Source organism: Acomys russatus, chromosome 23, assembly GCF_903995435.1.
Source record: "Acomys russatus chromosome 23, mAcoRus1.1, whole genome shotgun sequence".
Taxonomy (NCBI): Eukaryota; Metazoa; Chordata; class Mammalia; order Rodentia; family Muridae; genus Acomys; species Acomys russatus.
Window position 1 is genome coordinate 20,344,308 of NC_067159.1, and position 23,280 is coordinate 20,367,587.

Consider the following 23,280-nt stretch of genomic DNA (forward strand, 5'->3'; position numbering starts at 1 on the left):
GGATTGTATGCTCCCCTCAGCTAAGTTCTCATAAGAAAACTTGGGATGTCTATTTTCTTTAATACTCATTTTATGAATTCCATAGATATTTATAAATCAATAACTGAAATCATAACAAACCAAAGTTGAAATTTTGAGTTTACTTACATATTGGTTAAGCCTCAATAACAAGACTACCATAAATTTTCTGAAGACCTGGCCAAAATCGGCCTACACTTTCAACCTGACCTGCAGGGGGCAATAGCTTGACGCGAATGACAGTACAGGCTGCTGAGCTATTAGACTTGAAATTCTGACTGTGACCCTGGAATGTTGTGTAGGTTGGAAAGAGTGCTTAATTAATGTATATTGAAACAAAAGATCAGGTAAATTGTTTGATTTGTCTTCAAGCTATATTTTTAGACTAATCTAATTCAGTTTTTTTCTTAAAGAGATTACCAGAGTTTTCAGGGGACACATTCAGCTATCTCAAGAATTATCGTAAATACTAATTGTTTACTAAAGAAGTGATGTAATTTTTTTTAAAAAAAGAAGGAAAAAGAAAGCAGAATCAAGTTAATATGATTATCTATGTTCAATTGGATGTGAAAATCAGAAAAATGTAGCTTATTTAGGATAGATAATAAAAGCATGTGGCATGCATATAGAATAAATTCTCCTTTTAAAATATCTGAAAATTACAAATAGATGAGAGACAGTTACACATTTTAAATGTTTTCTTTCCATATATAAAATATTAATTAATTTTGAACACCAGTATGCATTTAAATATCACAATTGATAGGGTATGGTATATTTTTATTTCCCTTTTTTTTTTTCTGTTACAAATAGAATAGAATTTATTGGCTAGTGGTAGTCCACACCATTTTCCTCTTCCTGATAGCTCCACCCTTTCCCCCTTTCTCATATCTCTCCCATCAAATGTTCAATAAAGATCAGAGACACACCAAAAGCTATATGGGTGAAAGGGAGTGACCACAGAATTTAATTTGTTAACAATTCTTCCCATTTTTTCCTTGCAATTACACTTAATGTTTTTTAAGTCAATTTTAAATGATACAAAATGTTTACCTAAAAGGCATCCTGAAGTCAAAGAAGGAACCTGGAACTAAGCAACCTTGAGTCAGTACTAGTGGTATTTACTAGGTTGTTTCTATGTTAGAACACATGCAATGCATTACTTTTATCACAGTAAGAAAAAAATATATAGATTCTTTTAAAAAAAACTGCTAAGTATTCCTTTCATAAGACACAGTTTGATCTTGATATAAAAATAAAAAATAAACCTTTAAAGAATCATTTTTCTCCCCAATAGTCTAAAGATGTGGTGTATATTTTTTGCTTTTCTTTAAGGCAAGAATACGGGGGTTGCTTACGCTGGGAAAGAAAATTTTATTCTCCAACACCCCCTCCCATTCTACTAAACCGTTTTAGCCGACATATGTTTGTTATCAGAGAGAGGTGCTGTGAACACACAGCCATTTTCTTAGCAGCTTTTTGACTGTATGTTACCATAGTCCCACAAGGCATTGGTCCTTTCCCATTGGGAAGTCATGAATAAGAGACTATGAAGCTCACACGTCAGATCTTCCTCAATTAATCCACCATTAGCATGTTCAGGGTCCACTACTGGATGGTTAACAGCGGCTTTTGTAACTGTATGCCGACCATACCCAATTATGCTTTGCTAAAAATGAACTCTTTGCAGACCAACCCTCTCGGGCTGTCAGTGTTTTCCGTTTTCCTATTTTAACGTTTGTGTATAGTGGCAGGCGACAGATGGTGTGGATCAGATCGATTTGATTGCATTAGATGATTTTCCCCCCTTCCCCACGCCTTTCTGGAAGCTCGCATCAGCTGAAGGCTCTCGCCTGGGACTCCTCCGAAGCATGAGCAAGCCGCCACCACGCGAAGGCACTGGGGCACAGCCAGCGCGAGGCGACGAGGTCCCTTCCCAGGGCTTGTTAACACTGTAACCCGGCGCTCAGAGAGCAACGGCTCCCACTGCCCAAGCCTGCCTCGCCGCCCATCGGACGACTCCTGGCTTCTGCACACAGTTGGAGTTCTGCCGGCAACCTGGATTTAGAGGGTAAGCACTTCATTCTAGACGGATTTGTGACAGTTACTTTGCTATACCTGCGATACCGCAGACAAATCTCAGCAAACGCAAAGGATGTAGGATGTGTGGGAGAGGGCGACTATGTTTACATCGGTAAATGGGTTTCTTTTTGTCTGAGACCGAGAGTGTTACTCAGTGACGATGAGTATAGTGTTTTGCCATTGATTGTAGGAGTCCACTACCACCCTCCTCCCGATTTTTCCCTCTCCTTCGTGTTTTCCCCTTTCTACTTGAGAGGAAGCGAGAGAGAGAGAGAGAGAGAGAGAGAGAGAGAGAGAGAGAGAGAGAGAGAGGGAGAGAAGGAGGGAGGAGGGAGAGGAGGGAGGGGGAGGAGAGAGAGAGAGAGAGAGAGAGAGAGAGAGAGAGAGGAAAGAATATTTCTGCTTTAGCTTAATTGCCTTATTTCTAAAACCGATTGTTTTGTAGCTTGCTTTATGTATATTTGGTTTTTAATTCCCAAGCGTTTAGTTGGGATGGGTGATGGGGAGTGGGGGACAGGGTGGGGAAGTACAGGGGAACACTGCAATAGTCGCAGTGGCCTTGAGAGATCAAAAGGTGCTGAAAGCACCCCTTGCCCGAAAAGCACACCTTCAGTTATTGGGGTGAGAGGGAATTGTAGATTCTAATAAACATGGCTTGCAGGAGTCGACGAACAAAGGTACTTAATGCGGACCTAAGCCTCTGCAGCTATTGCTGCGATAGCTGTACCTAAATATTCAAAAGGAAAGTGTAAGTTGATTAACAAACGCCCTGATAGTATTGGGCTTTTTCCCTTTTCCGTTTTTGTGTGGAGGGTGGAGGAGGGTGGGGAGGGTGGATGGGTGGGGGAAATCCGACAGCTTAAGGAGGTTTGAATTGAATATGCACCCAGCGGCAGTGGTCTCGTAGGAAATGGTGTTCTCGTAAGTCAGGCTGCCCCGCTGAAGCACTAGAGCTGTGGTTAGAGCTCCGAGCGTCAGTTCTGTTGGAAGTGCTGCGGGCTGTCCGCCTGGGCTGAGCTGTCCACTGGTCCAGGTGCTGAAGTGTGGAACATTTGGTATGTAGGGAAAGGGCTGACTCTGTTGCTTGGCTAGGAAAAAAACCCTATAGCTTGCGTTGTTCTAGCTTTTCGTTTCTTTTTTTTTTTTTAAGCATGTTAGTCTGTGGGTCTCTGTGGTGTGTGTGTGTGTGTGTGTGTGTGTGTGTGTGTGTGTGTGTGTGTGTGAATATGATTTTCCCGGAATTGTGATAAACTAAGGGAAAGTACTTGGAAAGCACTGAAAAGCTGTGTGGGCATTTATGCCGTGATTCTACCGCATGGGGAGAATGTGTGCATGTGTGGTGTGTGTATGTGTATGTGTGGCTGGACCATCCTTCTGAATTGAAAAACATTCCATTTAGTAAATCAAATCCTATTTGTACAATGTGTCTTGTTTTCCTTTTAGAGGTAGTTGAGATTTTAAATAAAAGAGTTCAGGAGGAAATGCACACTTTGCTCATAGACTATTGGATTACTTTCCCTAAGGGCTTTTGTTTCTAGGAGTTCAAGCTAAAGGGAACCTGTCAGCATTCTTGATTTTTTTTTTTTTCTTTCCTGGTTGTAGTAACAGAGAAAAGCTCCATTTTATATCTATGTTGGGTAATGGCAGCAAATAGTATTTATTAATTGTTTCACTGGCTTGAGTCTTTTGGTAAATGGTGTCCTCATGAGTTACCTAAAAAGACACTGCAAAATAGGCTATAGTCAGTGGGAAGTACTATTTTTCCTTTGGGTTATTTCAGGCAGACATTAAATCATAAAATCTAGAATTCATGTTGGTTTTCCTACTTATAAGTAATGTGACAGGGAAATGATGAGTTGATATGACTGAGAAGTATTATATCAAAAATAATAATGATAGCACACACAACCTAAGTACCTTAAATTACAACCAGGTCAGTCAGAGATGAGTTGTGGTGGTGGGAGAGACTGTTACATAATTAGTCCTTGATGAAGAGCTATTTGCACTTACATAATTTCAGAAATCATGTCTGTTGCCATCTTTCCATATTCCTCCCCTCCACTCACATAGGTGTACTTTAAATGTATTAGAAAGTAAAGCCAGAAACAAACTGAGAACTTTCTAATGGAGCTGCAGCATGTCCTGGGTAGTGGCATTCCACTGGTCCATTTTATTTAGTGAACAATAACCCCCATTTATTGGAATATCCACTGCAAGGTCTTAAGACAAAGCTGCTCAGTAAGAGTCATGAAGATTATCAAAGAATCAGGGATTTTTTTTTCTATAAACGCCAAAATTAGTCACTTTAAAAACGAGTTTTTATTGGGTTCCTTCTTCAAATTATTTACTTGAGGACAAGGCTTCAAAGGGATTTCCACCAAGGTGTGCTCAGCACTACACAGTGGTGTACGGATGAGCACTGAAGGGGGTGCTGAGAAATTAAACACCCTGGCAGTTCTAAATGATGCTTAGACCCTAGTAGCTCTGCCGGCTTGTCAACTTAGTGAGTTCAGATAGTATGGAAAATGAGTTTAATTATTTTGTGCCTTGAAGCTGTTTCCCTCCCTTTAAAAGCCACTATGTTGTTGTATCTACCTCTAAGGCCTTCAAAGCGTAGATGCTTGGTTTTTTTGCAGATCTATAAGTATTTGATTTCAAGTAGTAAATTGAATGAGTGCTTATTTTCTGTGATCTTAAGCTTGAGAACATGCATTCCCCAAACACACTGTTGAAAATTTCACCCATGCATGACCCTATCTTGATCTGAGCCTCACTGCTTCCTAAAACCATCCAGGCAAATACATTTGTAGTATTTGTGTGCTTAACTATGCATGTCTTCTACAGGGTTCTCTCGCTGCCATGACACTCAATCAAGGCACCTAGAGTGGGCTGGCCGTGACCAAAGTGGGCATGAAGCGGAGCCAGTACCAAGGAGAGCTCTGGGTGATTATCAGGTAAACTGAAGGTTACTTATAGCTAGCTCCCCAAAGAGCCTTGCCACCTAGTCTCTGCTCCGCGGAAAGAAAGCACTTATCTCTTGTGTGTTAAGTGCCTGGTTCTGTGATTTGTCTTTCAGAACTGGAAATAGAACAGCCATTTGGAGGATCTGGGCAGGAAGCAGCAGAGCACAGCTTTGGAGCCTTCTTTAGGGAAATCGAGTTATGGATTTATGGTCCCGGTCAAGCTCAGCCCAGCCCCAGCCAGGGGCGGGTTCGGCAGCAAGAGTTCTTTCTGGTGGTGGTGGTGGCAGCGGCGGCAGCAGAGACAGCGGTAGCAGCGGCAGAGGCAGCGGCAGCTTAGCCCTCTGACTCTCTTCGGTGACGGGTATTCTTGGGTGGATAATACGGATTACGTTGTTATTGCTTAAGAATACGCGTAGTCGAGGAGAGTACCAGCGGCAGGCGGGCAGCGGCCGCCCCTCCCAGCCCACCAGCTGGCCACTAAAAGCTCCCCGGTTGCCAAGGTAGCACTTTCTATGTTTTCTTTCCTCGGGTGATTTCATTCTGGGTCTTCCTAGCACCTCTGGTGACCCAGACCGCTTTTTAGAAGAAGGAGAAAACGGGTGCGCGCCTGGGTGGGGGGCGGGGGCAAGGCGGAGGAGAAGGGAGGAGAGGGGCGGAGAAAGGAAGAGGGTCTCTGAAGCCTGGGCTGCGGGGCCAGTCGCGTCCCTTCTCTCTCTCTCTCTCTCTCTCTCTCTCTCTCTCTCTCTCTCTCTCTCTCTCTCTCTCTCTCTCTCTCTCTCTCTCTCTCTCTCTCTCATCAGACTGGAGGGCAGGGGACAAGGTGAGGATCTGAAAGATTCTCTAAAGTTGCAGGGGATTAGAAGGCCTGGACAGATTTAGCAGCGCCTCTGAGTGTTGAGCTAGAGTAGGAGAGAGGGTCGCCTGGGGCATGCCTCGACAGAAAGGGCGTGTCCGTGGGCGAAGGTGCCCCAGGCAAGCTTGTCCAGGCTCGTGACTTCGCGAATCCCTGGCCTGGGGCGGAGTCGAGCCCCACCCTTGGCCAGCCAAGCTGTGCTCAGCAAGCAGACGTGGCAACCAAGCTAGAGGAGGGGCGGGGGACTAGGGGGCTGGGTCCCTGTGGAACTTTCAAGATACAAATGTTGTAGGTCTCTCAGGAACCCCTATTTTCTGTTCGGATTCTTCTCAAAGAGGTGGAAAAGCAGGCTGGTAATTGGATTGGTTGCACTGTGGAACGGAGCTGGTTCCAACCTTTCTGAAAGAGTCTGGGGCAGGCAGTGACTATTCAGATGTCCAGTTTCTTTGGGACACTTCACCAGCGCTGCCTTCCCTACCTCTGCCTTTGGGATGAGTCTCAAACATCAGCAAAATCAAGGCATGTTCCCAGTCTCGAGTCTACCGCAGAGGGATGGGAGGAAAAGAAAACCTTCCACTCTTCTTGCAGTTTTTGTCTGTTTATAATGTTAATGGACCATAAAGCAATGTGGATGCATCCACTCCTAGCGAAGAGCAAGCAATCGCTGGCGCGACCCTTTCCATCACACCCGGGCACTTCCGGGACAAGCGGACCTAGCGGGAGTTTAAGATGTTCCTTGGAGCCGGAAAATATGATCCACCGTGGTGGAAGGCACCGGCAAAGGCTCGAGAGCTCAGCCCTAGCTGGCAGCGGACATCTAGGCTGTGTAGCTTGCTTTTATTACTCTTGGGATCTGCAGGGGTTCCTTGGGTGGTGGCGCTACAAATGTGGGAGGAGAAATGTCCGGTGCTTGAATGATCCAGGTGCCCAGAAGGTTCCACCAGGCGCGGCTACACTTAAGATCAGTTTTCCTCCCTTGCGCGTTGCGGGTCGATTTTGCTTGAGGGACTGGCTGCGAAGAAGACTGAATTCCAGAGAAGTCAAAACTGCTGGAAAAATGAAAGCAGCTCTCTCTTGTAACGTCCCGGACCCACTCTGAGCTCAGCTGCTTCCAGCCACCTTCTCCCTCTGGAGTATATAACCATTTCCCTTACAGGACTTGCATTCTCTCCACTGGGTCCTTGCCCACAAGAGCAAGCTGAACCCCCACCCCCACCCCCTCACCCCCCAGGGAGGCTGCAAGAGCCCTGGAGAAACAACCTTTCCCATTTAAGGTCTCCCCTTTCTTCCAACACTAGATTTATCTCTTTCCTTCTTCCTATCTTTTATGTGTCTGATCCCAGGATGAGCCCCAGGCTATCTAGAGTGTTAGCACTTGTACTTTAGCTATGTTGATAAGAGGGGAAACGGGTGTGGTCCTGTTCAGACTTCTGAGGATGAGCCCGTTTTTCAGAATTAGATGAAGAAAGCAAACAGACGCTTTCTTTGCAGGCAACATTCTGTCACTATCAAGAAAAATATGTAACTATCGCTCTGTCTTTCATTGTTCCAAGAATCGCCTCCTTTCTCTGGGGAATCCACCAGTTGGTGATTAAGGGGTTTTAAATGCTGTGCTTGTTACTAACCTAACAATACTCAGTGTGTCTGTGAGTGACTGCGGTTGTTTCCCTGAAAATTACAAAGTAGAGAGAAGTGCTATAGGCGTCTATTCCTGCAATGTTGGTCTCAGGCTGGTTGACCATCTGTGTGTGGAGGGTTTAAGGGCAGACAGAGCTGAGGGCCTGGTTTGGGAAGGAGAAATGGAAGGTGTTGTATTCGATCATTTGTTGTGGGAACAAGCAAGATCTTTTTTGGAAAGTAAGCTATTTCATTCAGTTCTTTGGCACTGGCGCTTCAGCTCATGATTGAAATTGCTTCATAAATGAATAATAAGTTTCGGAGTGGGATAATGGGAATTGAAAGAAAAAGGAACCCTCTCTTCATGCTATGACAAACGAAGTGTTTTGATTTTCTTCTGATTGCATGGTTTAAATTTTCATCCCGTTACTTTCTTTCTTTTGACGAATTATTTACTTATAAAAGTTTCCATTGGGTGTCAGTCTGACTGAATTAGTTCCTGTTTTAGATTATATTTTAGAGGAGAAGGGTATTTCCCTGGCCCAGGCATTTTAAAGTGAGGGGTAAATCAACCTAAACTTTATTAACTTGACGTGACTGTGATCGATTGCTTTTGTGACAAGACAGCTTATTGTTTTTGATCAGAAGACACCGTTTTTAAAATTACATCACAACTAGCCAATTACTGCTTTTACAGTGTTAGTATTCCTAGCCAACAGTAAAGAAGCGTGAAGTGCTTGTTGGTAGTTTTAACGTTAGAACCTAGAGATACTAAGTAGTCATAATCATTTTTCCACTAAGGTCTATGTATGAGAAGAACTGGCATCGTCTTTATATTTGCTTTGCCTTAAGAAATGAAGAGAGTGTCTATTACCTTTATAGAGTGTAGGTTACAACCTAAACTTTTTTGCTGGATAATATCACATCTAGTATAATGAAAAAATTTATGAATGTTGCTTTTGATCATTAATTTTTCTTTAAACAAGACTGCCTAACTACTAAAAAAATACCACCTCAATTCATTGCCTATTGACAATAACTTTGGAATATATAATCCTAGTGTGTATTATATCTGTGGACACTCAATTCTCACTGTAATACACAATATTTATGAACAGGTATAAGATCATCTTGGTTAATGGGTTTGCTACTGAATCTCAGGTAAGGAGTCTGATAGAAACTGGATTTTACAAAAGACTTGTTTATTTTCTTCTCTGCGATTGTGAATTGTGTTCTGGTGTTGTTGCTTATACAAAACTTCATGGAACTTTAACTCAGGACTAAAGATGCATAGAACTGCATAATGATTCCTATGCTAACACACCAACAAGTAAAAATTTGGCCTAGAGACTTTCACAAAATGTACCTTTCAATAACTATTCATATTCCAGGACCAAGAAATTTTCTGAAGCCTTAGTTAAGCCTAGAGCAAATGATGCCATTCTTGGTATCACACCAGTGTGAATCTAGAACTCGAGCTCCTAACTATAGACTAGGCAAACAGAAGCCACAGGGGAGTAGTAGGAGAGGAATGGAAAATTCTATCAAATGTGTTATCGTTTCCTACATTTTATTTCATCTTAATGATGGTGATTTTTCAACAGAAAAATAGAAAATGAATGTGAATGTGATGGGAAGGGGTAGGAAATATATTTGTACTTCGTGTAGAACAGAGGGGAAAGACAAGGCTATAGAAGAGATAACAGGAAGTGAGGACCACTATTACTCACCATCTTCTTGACACAAAGCAGATGTAGTAAGCCTTATATGAGAAATTATAAAATGCTACCTTCAGGATGCTAGATAGCCATGCATTCTACAAAGTAAGTTTGCTTTAAAACTTACTTTAAAAATTACTAATGAGCTCAGAATACTTGAAGACTTTCTTAGTTGTAGGTACCTACACAATTATAAACATAATGGATAAATAAGTTTTAAGTAATTCATTTTACAGTACAGGTTTTTTGTTTTTTTGTTTTGTTTTGTTTTGTTTTTGTAAAAATATTTGAGTAGTCCTATGGCGTCTGTATGCAGAAGCATTATTTAGCCTTATATTTTACTCTTCAAAACATTTGGTCCAAATGTGTAAAATAAGCCTTTCAACTAGAAAGGCATGGCTATTAATACACAAAAGTATGAGATCCAAAGAAATATTGAGAACTTTTACATTTCCCTGAAATGTGTTTCAATTCCATTAATTAGTTGACTGAAGAGTAGCAATAGAAGAAACAAACTGTTATAATTGTATTTTTGTCTAGGTGACAAATTTGTGACTAGTTAAATATCTCAAATATGAATTCTATTATACCTTGACTAGTTATGATGTAAATTCAGTAAGAGAACCTGATCTTCAAAGACAATTTAAAAATATAATGATATCTGTACAAGAATTTGTGGAAATATCCTTTCAAAATAACATAATCTATTGTACACATATTGGGATATCTGGAATCAAAAGATTTTTTCAAATCTAAAAAATCCACCCATCCATTAATTCAATATTCATTTCTAAGAATGTAAGACAGGCCTTGTTATATTTGTTTTGTTGTCTGAAAGTAAGTCCTGAATCTCATACATTTAAAGGTCAAACTAAAAGAAGAGAATCATAATCTAATTACTAATACTATATTGTCAGTTCATGTATATCTTATGTCATTGTACACTCCAAAAAGTACATAAGGAAGGTGACAGTTATGAAATTTGAAGTAGTATATATTTGCAACTTTTATGAAGTATTGATCTTAAGAAAGACACGTGGTTTATTCCATGTGTATGTAACTAGAAAATTAATACATTCTTAACTTTTGTTGTTATCATTCTTATGCTACATATTGATGAGAACAAAAGATGTCTTTTCCCCTATTGGTCATGTAAGGTCAACGGAAGTAATAATAGCTCAAACAAGTCACAGATTAACAAAGTTACTAGTTAATATTTTATCAGAGAGTATCAGTAGGAAAAACTTTTCTTTTGTAGTTGGAATATATTAGATTAAGATTTTAAATTATATGGATAGCTTTTGATACAACTGTCAAAGAATGCAAGTTATAATATATAATATAATATATACATGTATAGTATACACACTTTTTTGTTTCATAGCTGTTTTTTTAAACAGGCTTTGATTTTGTTTACAAAAGGAAGGTAAATTAAAGAATTAAGGCAGCCCTATGGAAAACCTTCAGATTTACTTCTATTTTTATCATTCTTTAGAAGGAAAGTATGTTCTCTACTGCAAATAACTTTGGAATAAAAATGAGAGCATCTTCCTGTGAACTCGGGCTTCAGAGTGAGCAAGAACATGGTCACAATGCCTTGCTGGTCCTTACCGGCCTCTTCAGTGGGAGGTCTGTGCTTAGAGGCTTTCAAGGCCTCCTGTTTCTAAGGCTTTCAGATTGCATTACAAAAAGCTAAAGCCAGCCTTTTAAAACTTTTGTCTGAATCTTACTCTTCCTTTCACATACAGATGAAATGCAAATGAACACTATACCTGAGATGTTTCAGAGCTACTCAGAGACATTTACATCAGACAAAAAAATTGATCAAGATTTTTATTTAAATTCTTTTTTTATTTTTTTTTATTTTTTTAATATATTTTATTAATTTATTCATATTACATCTCAGTTGTTATCCCATGCCTTCTATCCTTCCATTCCTCCCTCCCTCCCATTTTCCCCTTACTCCCCTCCCCTATGACTGTGACTGAGGGGGACTTCCTCCCCCAGTATATGCTCATAGGGTATCAAGTCTCTTCTTGGTAGCCTGCTATCCTTCCTCTGAGTGCCACCAGGTCTCCCCATCCAGGGGACATGGACAAATATGGGGCACCAAAGTTCGTGTGAAAGTCAGACCCCACTCTCCACTCAACTGTGGAGAATGTCCTGTCCATTGGCTAGATCTGTGTAGGGGTTCGAAGTTTACAATTCTTAACACATAAAGCAGGTGGAAAATCCCCAAACCCTTTTTAGCCTGCAATTATCATTTGGTTTTGTAAGAAAAAAAGGTCAAAAAATTTAGAAGTTTGTCCTAATGTGTTTTCTTCAAGTTCATATGTGTGTCTGCATGATAAACTTGACACTCCCTAAATAGTAATCATCTCATTAGTATTTCTACCTAATGAGAACAAATTGCAAGTAACTTTGTTCAAAGTCACAAGTACATATATACATATTGACCTATCCCTATACCTGTATTGAAAATAAGCACTCAGCTTCATAAAAGCTGAGTTTATACTCTGTGACTATATGCATTAAATTTAATTTCACTTTTAAGAAATGAGTACAGTGTTGCTACATCCCCTAATTCTGTTAATAGGATTAATATTTGTCTAGAAATTTTAATTGTAATATTATAAGACAGACTTTTAGTCTAATTAATACACTATCTGACACATAGTAGGGGCTCAAAATATAAATTAATATAGTGAAAGCATTTGTTGTTTTTAGGACATATGTTGATATCAGTCTCATATGTTTTGCTAACTGGTAGCATTTTAAAGGTAGTTGTTCTATAAAAATGACTGTGGCATAGAATGCATTTAAATTTAATGTTAACATAAATTCTAATTCTCAAATTTGCTTACTAACAGTACAAGCAAAAATACTCATTTTCTCTGTCATACATACCCTCATGTAATTGAAAATCTATAAGAACATTTTACTCAAACTTGAATTATTTGATAAATTCCAAATAACCCTTTAACCTACTATAATGGAAAATCATTTCATGTGTCCATCACCTCTTGCATTTTATTTAAAGTAAAATATTTACCTACCTGTAAAATTCATAAATTTTAACTCTTAATCCACAGAGTTATACTTGACATAGCATAATAATTTCTATGATAGATACATTTCCATAGCTTAGGGTCTGTACAATATTAAAATGCTTTTCATAACTTATCTGGAAGCAGAGAAAATTGTCACCTTTTTGGAAGCTGTGACATTTCTGAGTCAAAAAAGGACAAAAGCTATAAATTAACTGCTAATCTCAAAGAATATACCCATTCTCTAAAAAATGAAGACAATAAATATGCTTTATCAGCTATTGTTTTCTTCAGATCATTTACAAACTATCCATTCATAGGTCAATGATATTATAAAGCATGTCCGTTTAAAACTTTGAAGATACATTTAATAAAAATTTACATAAAGTTTTCAGTAGCAACTGACTTCAGTTAGCTGCCGGGGAGCAGAAACAGGAGGTTTTAAAGCCATTTATTTGTCTTTTTATTAGAATGTATCCTGGCCTTTTCTGTTGTTCGATGTAGTTATCCATAACAGCTGTGAAACTGTGATTAACAGATGACAAAAGAGAGAATATAAGAAAATTACTTATCATAGACCAAATTTTATTATCTGTGGATGCTATGTTTATTAAAAACAATGTCCAATGTTACACTCTGGAGACAGTTTTACATTTGTGTATGGAAATTTGTGTAGACAACAATTGAATTTGACAAGAGTTGAGGGGCATGTGTCATGGCAATAATATTAAGGGTGTCATTGCATAGAGAAACCTGAAGTTTGAGGTGACTTATTTAACAAGACAATAAGGAATCCATGCAGGGTCTCTTGTTGATAGGGCTAAAACCTGGTACCAGCACACCTCAGAGAAAACAGGAATTCAGAAGAGATGCTTGTCTTTATTCTCATCACGTGTCTCTGTTTCAGCTGTAATGGCAGTTTTCAATCTTGGGTTTATGTCTTTCATTGTTGTAGAAGCCACTAATTCATATTGTGGCTTTAAGTGATATTTAAAAGTTTTTGCCTTTTAATTTAAGCAGAAGTTCACACTGTGGTGCATAGAACTTTACATCAAGTAAAATAGGAATAATCTCTACATACACTAAGCCTAGCTTACATGTATAAAAAATCCTTTCTGGCAGGATAACGTAATGTTTCTCAAATAAGAAGAAACACCACCATGCTGAAAAGAGTCATGGCGAAGGGGGTTTGTTTCAAACAAAATCTTTTTATTTTAATCTCTTTCTATTGGGAAACAGTTATGGTATATTTGAATCACATTTTTGATATCAGGTAAAAACTAGAAGATTTGTAAAACTGGATCAGCAATATTTCCTGGTAAAATGTGCAGTTACTTGTGTTTTAAGAGTTTAGTTTTTCTACTCAGTGCAATTTCTTTAGCTTCTTTAGGAGGATTATTTAGCAATTAACATATGTAAAGATGCAGAAGGTTGACACTCTTCTTCCTTTTGTGTGGCCTTTATTTCCAGAGACACATAATGTGTTCTGGGTTACTTATTTTCTTCAGATATAACAATTTTCCAGACTTTTATCCACACAGAATTCAAGATTTCATGAGTTTTGGACAGGCATGAAACAATTTCATAATTTAGTTTCTATGATAAATATCTCTGCATGTAAAACCATTCGCAAATTTTACTTATGAAGTCCTTATGCCACAGAACCATCATCTTCATGGCAGCCCTGGGTAACATGCTGAACATCTTCATGGCAGCCCTGGGTAACATACTGAACATCTACATGGCAGCCTGGGTAACATTCTGAAGCGGTATGCTGTTCCTGCTTAATGGCTTCCAACACAACAGGCAAAAGTTTAGTGTAGAGTGGTTCTGATCACATTGCTCTTCTCAGTGTCTGCTGTCAGTTCATATATTTTTATACACATCACAATTGTTACCCAATTTCACACAACTCTAACCATTTTGACCTCACAAATCATCTATACAGGTGTGAATGTGCCAAATATTGGAAATGGTCTGTAGTGTGCTTAGACTTAGCAGTTTTCAAAATCTGGGGAAGTTCTATAGGCCAAGGTAAAAGACTGGAGAAACATGAGTTCGTTTAGTGAGATGATTTCTTCTCTTACTCTAGTTGCAAATGCTTTAGTAAATCAAGAACATTTAACCCCAATTAAATCAGTTTAATAAGCTTTGGAGTGAAAATGCTGGTGAAAAGATTGGACTGGTAAATATGTTCCACATTGAGAGAACAACAACAACAAAAAAAATTACTAACATTGATCCAATGATGTTTGTATACAAAACCCTGGATAAATAAAATCACATGATCATGTGTGTGTGCACGTGGGTGCCCACATGTGAGTGTCTGTGTGCCCATGTGTGCATCTATGTGTGTCTGTGCACGTGTGTGTGTGTGTGTGTGTGTGTGTGTGTGTGTGTGTATGTGTGTGTGTGTGTATGCTAAGACACAGTTTTGCTGATGTAGCTTAGACTGGCCTCAAATTCAAGATTCTCCTGCCTCGTCCTTCCACATACTAACATTGTAGGCATAAAAACTTAAAATTCACATTTTAGTGTACAGTATAAAATTATAATTAGTCTCCTTATGTCAGTCAGACTTTATAGGTATTCAAAGCTGTCTTGCTGAATAAAGGAAGGCAGACTGGCTCTTGGAATAGATCAGTCAGAATAAAATTCTCAGTTTTCCAAAGCTTTTGCTTACTTCTGCTGTGCTCTTTATGACAGTTGCATGGGGCCCTGACACAGTCAGGCTCATGCAGGTTATCTGTAGTGATTACAGTTTTGATGTCTCTGAGGGTGATTCAGCACTGTGTAGTCACCCAATTTACAAGACCAAAGACGTATGAAAGGCTATTGTCTCTGACCAGATACCATGTCACAAGTGGATATTCATTGGGAAAATATATGGAATAAGTAGGTATTTTGTTTGCCATGTCTCCTTTGGTTCATGTCATATGCAAGAAGAGATTACCATTTGTTAACAATAAATGATAACTGTAAATAATTACACCCATTACTTTCTTAATTATAGAAGAAATCAAAATCAAAAAGTTGAAATATAAATGAAAAGAAAAAATATTAATATTATCTTCCCATGCATATTGATGCTGGATTTAAGGTAACAAACACATTGGCTGTGAGAAACCACACCTAAAACGATCATCATTTCTGTCCACAGAAAGATGTTTTAGGGATTCATATACATTTGCTCAAAACTAGAATATTTTAAAATGTGGAGAGGATAGCTTTCAATCCTCAAACCAGCTAATTAAGGTGCCTCTAAACAGCGTCGAGTTTTAAGTTAACAGTAATTAATACAGCCAACCAGGAACCTCAGGAAGCAAAAGCCAGGGAGTGCTTTTTGGTTCACTTGAGAGGATGCAGTTTGATTGCTGGCGCCAGTAAACAGGTTGGGAATTGTCAACATTGTAATTATCAGCAAGTTCCTGGATTCTCAGCTTGCCAGACTAGTGGGCTGGTGCCTAGGGCTGATGCCCCTTGGGGGAGAGGGAAAAACAAAGGGAGGGAATTTGAGCAACCTTGTCATGCTTTGCCAGCATATGCCACTGGACCAATGTTTTTCTTGGCAAAGGTCTATTTTAAGACATCTAGCAGTGGTTTCCACAAAATATGAAACTCACCATAGCAACCAAAATGGCAAGCATCTCTAGGATCATTCTCTTGATCGGCTGCCGGGTCCAACTGCATTCAGAGATATATTGCTTCATGTGCAGTATGCTCCTTTCTGTGTGCACCACGGCTATTAACAGTCTGATGAAAAGGGTTAAAATCTGTTTTGGCAGCAATCCTAAACTCGCCTGCCGAAAAGCCATCAAAGACTAAGGTTATGCAAACCTTATTAACCCTTCGTGCTGTACAAATAAAAAGAAAATGTCAACTTTAATACCACCGAGAATCCAATCTTCAGTACTTAAATGATAATTTATGTGTAGTATTCTTAATTTAAGGCCATGTGATCGTTGTAGAGAAGGGCAGTCAGAGTTAAATTTCAAGCAGCATCTAGGCTCTTTCTAAGACTAAAGATACATTCATAACATTTATATGCAATATTATAGGGCGAGTTGGAGGCAGGAAAGGGAAAGGAGAGATAATATTATTTTAAATTTTCAAAATATAAAAGAATGTGTCAAAAATAAAAATACAAAACAAAAAATCCTCAGTTAAAAAATAATTTATATACAGTTTTAGCCCAAGTGATCAATTAGGGCAATTTTTGAAATGCACGTTCTCTCTCAGTCTCTCTCTTTATCTCTCTCTCTCTCTCTCTCTCTCTCTCTCTCTCTCTCTCTCTCTCTCTCTGTGTGTGTGTGTGTGTGTGCGTGTGTGTGTGTGTGTGTGTATGTGTGTGTGTGTAATTTCACAAGCTTTATGGCAGAAAATGATATGTGGCCTCTGGCTAGTCACAAAACATGTCCCTTCCCACCTTGTGAGGAAAGTTCAGTAAGAAATATATTTACTTTGTAAGTTAATTTTACCTTTCACTCCATAAGTTCAAGGTTGCTTAGCAATGCTAAAAAGCCATATATGAATCCCTCAAATAAATGCTTGAGGGATGGTGAAGATAGCTCAATCAGTGAAGTGCTTTCTTCATTCTGGGGCTGGGAGTAGTAGAGAAATCTTATAATCCCAGTCTTGGAGAGGCAGAAGTAGGTTCCATCTCCAGGAATCTCTGGCCCATGAGGATAGCACACTTGATGAGCTCCAGGCCAACAAGAGACACTGTCTCACCAAACAAGGTGAATGGAAGGACACCCAAAGTTGACACCTGTCTCCACATGCATAGACATATGTATACACACAATAATGCACAAAATGAGCAAGTACAAGTGCACACACAGACACACACACACACACACACACACACACACACACACTCCATATTCTTAAAGTCTTATTTGAGATATTCTCACTGTCATTTTGTCTTGATTAAAATAAGTGAAGGAATCTTCATTTAGAAAACAAGATGGAGAGAGACAAGCAAAATAGCATTCTCTACTGTAAAATAATAGTAGGAGGAGGAGGAGGAGGAGGAGGTTCTAAAATGGATCAGTGTGCTATATTAACAATTGATATATGGTAATTTCTCTAGGTAGATTATAAAATCTTCACACACACACACCAACACACGTATGCATTGCACATACATGCACACACCAACACATACATGAATTGCACATACATGCACACACATAAACACATACATGCATGCACACCCACATACACATGCACACATAGACACACATACATGCATGTGAACACACACATGTACACACACACACACACACACACACACACACACACACACACACACACGGCTGTGTAGATCTGGCACCCAGGTGTCTGGCATAGCATTTAGCAGACTCCGTTGTGGGCAGAAGGATTACTCATATTTGTTGGAAAGCGTACAGTTCCCTAATCCTTCTCCCCAGCAGAATTCACATCGGAGGGAATGAGCAACACGGTTCATATCTACTCAGAGGAAATGCTTCACAATTATTTATTACTTCCAGCAGAATTAGATGCCTACAGGTGGTCCCATAATGTGCCTCCAGGCATGCAACCTGCTGTAAATTTTTAAGTTACATTAACTCAGCAGTATGTTGTCTCATAACATCAGTTCAGTCTGTGTAGGAGGAAAATGAGAAGAGAACAGATACGAAGCCTCTCCTGCTTCCACTTTCTACTCTGTCTTTGTGGTTAAGAAGGGCTTTAAAGCAGGATCACTTGGATGCCCGAGTGGGCAGACCCTGCCTAGATGACCAGACAGGTGGCTGCAACCCTGAGGATCTCATTTGTGTCTTACAGGTTCTGTGTTGGTTTACTGTGTCAATATTTTTAAAATACAAATAGCAAAACTTTTTTTGTGTTTCTCATCTTTTGTTTCTGAAATTAAGAAGCTCTAAGTTACTTCTGCTAAGAAAGTGAACACTCAGTAGGGATTTTTCCATCACCTACCAGGAAAAACATTTGGGCTTTAGACTTTTGGGTGGCCCCAACTATTTCAGACCCTGCCCAGCCCCCACATTCTCCTGGGCACTCAGCTAACCAGTCAGTGAGAAGTGGCAGTGCTCCAGAACAATTTTGTCACCTCAGACAAAACCTGTCCTTCCTAATTTTTAATGGAGCTGCCAATCACTGAATGAATATTCTTAATCACCCCTGTGTGTTTTAAAGTGAAAAATATTAACTAAAGAGAATTTTTTAAAACTAAGGAAAGTATCGAAGTGGATATGTGAGTACAGTTTAGCTTAATACCCTCAGGGCAGTATAGATGCCTGCTTACACCACCAAAGTTTTGTCCTGGCCTACAGATCTCCTTCACAGAGTTCTAACCAGAGCAAACTACATCTTCCACCATTTCTAGTCTCATTAAACATATTAAATACAAGTGACAGATACTTCAACTATTTGAAAGAATATCAGTGTGTCAGGCATAGCGATGTTCACTGTTACACCTCAGAGAAGTAGAGATAGGCAGATCTCTGTAAGTTTGGGGCCAGACTGGTCTATACATATTGGCTGTTAGGCTAGCCAGGGCTACAGAGTGAGACCCTGTCTCGGTGAAAAATAATGCATGCAAAGTTGCCTACATCATTTAATACCACACAAGAAAACACCTTTTTCATGCAGAAGCAGATTTTTGCTACAACAGTAAAGGCATGGGCAAAATAATTAGATTGCAGCCAACATAATGCTAATAGAGTTTACCAGACTTAATGCAACTAACTATACTTGGCCTCTCCAACCTTCACATTTTTCAGCAGCCCACTATCACGCTGAGATAAAGCAACTTGTGTGTTCAAGTGTTAGAATGTCTTTCAGAATACATCACTAAGTATCTGTCCGCATACTCTATTCAGGAGACATGCAGTCAGATCTACCAACATTTATTAAGTGCCTAGTATATACCTGGCATTCTTTTAACTTCCAGCATTACCATGAAATAATGAACACACTTTGTGCTTAAAACATTCATGGCCTGTAAGACTTCGCAGAACCAAGCTGTTACAAGCTCTCGGGGGATTAAAAAGAGTCCAGGGCCACAGCCTCCTTTCAAGAAACTTACTATGTGCAGCTAATAGCAAATATTAAATGGTATGGGGTGATTTTGCTGTAAGCCATTGCTGGGATCACTGTTCACCAACAGACACTTATACATCAAAGATACAATGAAAACAAAAGTCTTTTCTAGAAACAAATTTGCCTTTTCATTTTCCCGTTTAGTATGCACACAGCCTTTCAGAACCAAAACCAATACAACACCAGACAGAACAATGATAAAGTACAGCATTTTTTTTTCTCGCAAAAAAAGCCTTACTTTTCTGTTAGCAATTGTGTTATGATAACAACCTTAATAATTATAGAATCACCACCACTATTGATTTTATGTTTAAATTACAATTAAGGTCAGATTCTGTGCAACACTGACCCAAATAATTTATTCTCTGTGTAGATTCACAATGAGAACCATTAGCTTAGTATTAGTTATAATAATAAATACTTTTTAAAAATCACGACTTGCCTGACTTGGAAAACCTCCACGTGGGAAATAAATTAGCACACAGCTCACTTTATTTTCTAGTCTATTGACACTAAATTTACATAATGCTCATTACTTTCCATAAAGTGTTTTTATTTCTGATATCTTTAGAGTTATAATAAAATGTATGGAGTTGATTTTTTTCCAAGATGTAAACTTATTTTTTTAATTTAATTTATAATCATTTTGGTAATTGCAATATTTGTTCACATTTTACTTTAGTGTTTCACTCCGTCCAATATGAGAAGCTAGAATAGTCTGCCTGTCTTCCTGCAGGGTATGTAATATTGAGTAAGAGAGGAGAGGAGAGAGGGAGGGAAGAAGGGAGGGAGAGAGAGATTGTGCTATGGAAGCAGCTCATTCATCTAACAGATATCTAAAATCTTACTATAAAAAAAAAGCTGTGAGAGAATTCTTTGAATATCTACAAAATGCTCACCTAATAAAGTAGTATAAAGTACATTTTCCTAATATGTGTGTTAGAAGTCCACTTAATAGCAATGCACTGAAAAGATACTTAGAATGATGAAAGAAGATGTTATTGGCTAAACAATTATATCAGGTCCTTGTTATTGGAGTTTATTGAACTGAATTCCTATGATGTGTTCTTCAGACCAAGACCATGTTATTTAATCTTTCATTGAAATACTAGATATGCAAAGCCTGAGGTATTTAAAATGCAGCAGCTGGGATAATGCAAGGAAGGCAAGTGAGAAGAAAATTCAGCTAGTAGAGTGCCTGCCTCGCATGCATGAGGTCCTGGGTTCAAGCCCTGCACCACAAACAAATAAACAAAAAAAGAAATAATATTGCAGAGGCTTGTTTCTTGCTTACAGATTTAACTTAAAATACAAAAGAATGACAGAATTATTAATATGTTGCTCTCTATTGTGAGATCATAAGTAAGCCTTGGACTTCTTAAGTGTTGGCTTTCGTGTTTAACTGCAGTAAGAAAGTTAAGCTGCTTTGGAAGTAATGTGGAAGTCACCAACAAATGCAGCTGGATTTTTTTTTAATATCTAAACCTTTTATTTTTTCTTTTCTGAAGCAGTCCTTGTTCATATGTCAAAGTATCAACTGAGTCACATGCATGGAAAAATGTCAGTTTCTTTTTAAAAAGTCAAACTAATTATTTTTTAATTTTTAATGACTTATTTAGTTTTATTTTGTGTACATTGGTGTTCTGCCAGCTTAAATATGTATGTGAGGATGTCAGATGCCCTAGAGCTGGAGTTACAGATGTGGTGCTGGAACTGCACCCGAGTCCTTTGGAAGAGCAGCCAGTGATGTTAACTGCTGAGCCATCTCTCCAGCCCTTAATGCCAGAATTTTTATCAGAGAAGCGATAATCATATTTCTGAGTTTTAAAAAGAAATCCAGTCTTTACTGATATGTAAGAATGTAAAGTTAATGGTCTGAACAGAAAGGGATTGGACAGAGAATTATATAAAATACTAAATAATATTTTATGTAGCTTCTCAATGTACAATTTCAATATATATTGACTATATTGATATAGTCTCTAAGGATGTATATTGGCTATATTGATATAGTCTCTAAGAATGTATTCTCTCAAACATCACTTTTTTACATGTTCATTACTGGTGAGCCAGCTGTGTTATGAAAGTATAACAGATCTTCCCTCTAAAATATGTTCCAAATTTAAGTATAAGAACAAAAATACACTTTAAAATAGAATCACAGTAGGGGTTAGCAGCACTGCCCAAACTTGAGCACTAAACCAAAAGCTACAGCCCAGGAACAGTTTGTGCACATACAATTTTGATAATGTGACTGACAAGAGCCATGTAAGAAATTTAAGGTATTCTTAGAAACAAAACAAACAAACAAACAAAAAAAAAAATCCACTATTTTGACAGTTAGCATTTGAAGATTAAGCACTTTAGGTAAACCAGAAATGAAAATGAAGCCTTTTCAGGAGGCCTATCATTTGATGGATTCAGTTTTTAAATTAAATAGACACTAATTTAAATGTGACTTTGTTAGTCCTTAAACAAAGGGGATATTAACTGTAAGAATGGTTCAAATTAAGTAGCAAGCAGCTTCTGTTTATGCAGAGAAGACACTTAAGATGCAGGAATGTCAGGCAGGCAGATCACTGTGAGGTCTAGGCCAGTCTGATCTACAAAGCAAGGCCAGGACAGCCAAGACTATGCAAAGAAACTCTGCTTTGGGGGAAAAAAAATGATGCGGAAACATCAAAATCACCCAATTCTTGTTTTGCAAATTTAGTGACTATTTCAATGCATTCCTAAGTGTTCACTTATGATTGTATTATTGGCGTTTTATGTATTCTTTTTCTTTGTTTCATTCCCTTTTTTGTTTTGTTTTGCTTTGCTTTGTTTATTGAGTCAGGGTTTCTTTGTGTATCTGTGTAGGCTTGGCTGTCCTGGCCTTGAATTTAGAGATCTTCCTGCCTCTGTCTCCCTGAATGCTGGATTCTAGGGTGTGCCACAGTGCCTGGCTTCGTGCATTCTTTTTATGTGCAGAATATTATTTGAAGCATTCTTTTTCTTTTTTAATGCTTCCCGCAGCAATTTACCTATCTTTTTTCCCTTTTTTTCTTTTTTACATATACATTTATATTATCACACACGCACACATATACAATAAACTACCTACAGCAAGAACAATCATGAAACAATCAGGAATTATAAGAATGTTACATTCATAGTGATTTGACTATTTGTATTTGGCAAGCCTGAAGAAAACATCTTTCCTATCTTGGTACATCTAAAATTTTGAATGTAGACCAATATCTATCATATCTCATCTTGAAGGAAAAGTTGTTTTGTAAACTTCATGAATATCACAAAGTACATTGTGATCCTCTCAAGAAAATTGCAGGTTTTTGTTTAACTTATATCTTCTGGCACATGATAGTTCTGCACTGCCAATAACCCTATAATCATGAGTTTGAATTTAATGTAAATTATTGTCCTGAAAGCTGGAAATTATTAAATATATGACTCTTATCAATAATAAAACAATAGTTTAACATCTCTCTTCTGATTTCTCACAGTGTGTGCACATTTGATCAAACATTTCATTAGATAGTCTTGGCTTGCAATATTTTGAATGCCTTTTAATATATTTACAAACACAGATGAATGCTGAAAGGAAATTATGAATTTTAAACCACTAAATATGTTATTCTATACTAATCAAGAGATTGAGTTTTAATTAATCTTAAAAGATTGAGTTTTATTTTTTAATTTTGTGATTTCATATAATAAAGAATTTAAGTATAATCTGTTTTTCAAAAATTACCATTTAAAATATAGAGTATAATGTACTAGGAATTATTGCTAGGATTTTTACTCCTAGAAGGAAACTGTCTACCAGTTTCTATATGTATGATAAATAAATATATAATTACATGATAAATAGATACATTATATAAGACTAAAATTTAAAA

General features: G+C 38.2%; 1 long non-coding RNA gene across 3 annotated transcripts in view; it reads left to right on the plus strand.

The window, feature by feature from the left end:
- The first annotated feature begins 1,585 nt into the window (after positions 1 to 1,585).
- The window catches only part of LOC127206656 (uncharacterized), an 84,461-nt gene continuing 62,766 nt past the window's right edge, over positions 1,586 to 23,280 (plus strand). The window contains exons 1-3 of one of the 3 annotated variants that reach the window (XR_007832806.1): positions 1,586 to 2,089; positions 4,945 to 5,054; positions 5,177 to 5,563. This is a non-coding gene — a long non-coding RNA (uncharacterized LOC127206656). Of the gene's footprint in view, positions 2,090 to 2,998; positions 3,156 to 4,944; positions 5,055 to 5,176; positions 5,657 to 23,280 lie in introns of those variants that run through there. The other 2 variants (XR_007832804.1, XR_007832805.1) reach the window with 2 other exon arrangements.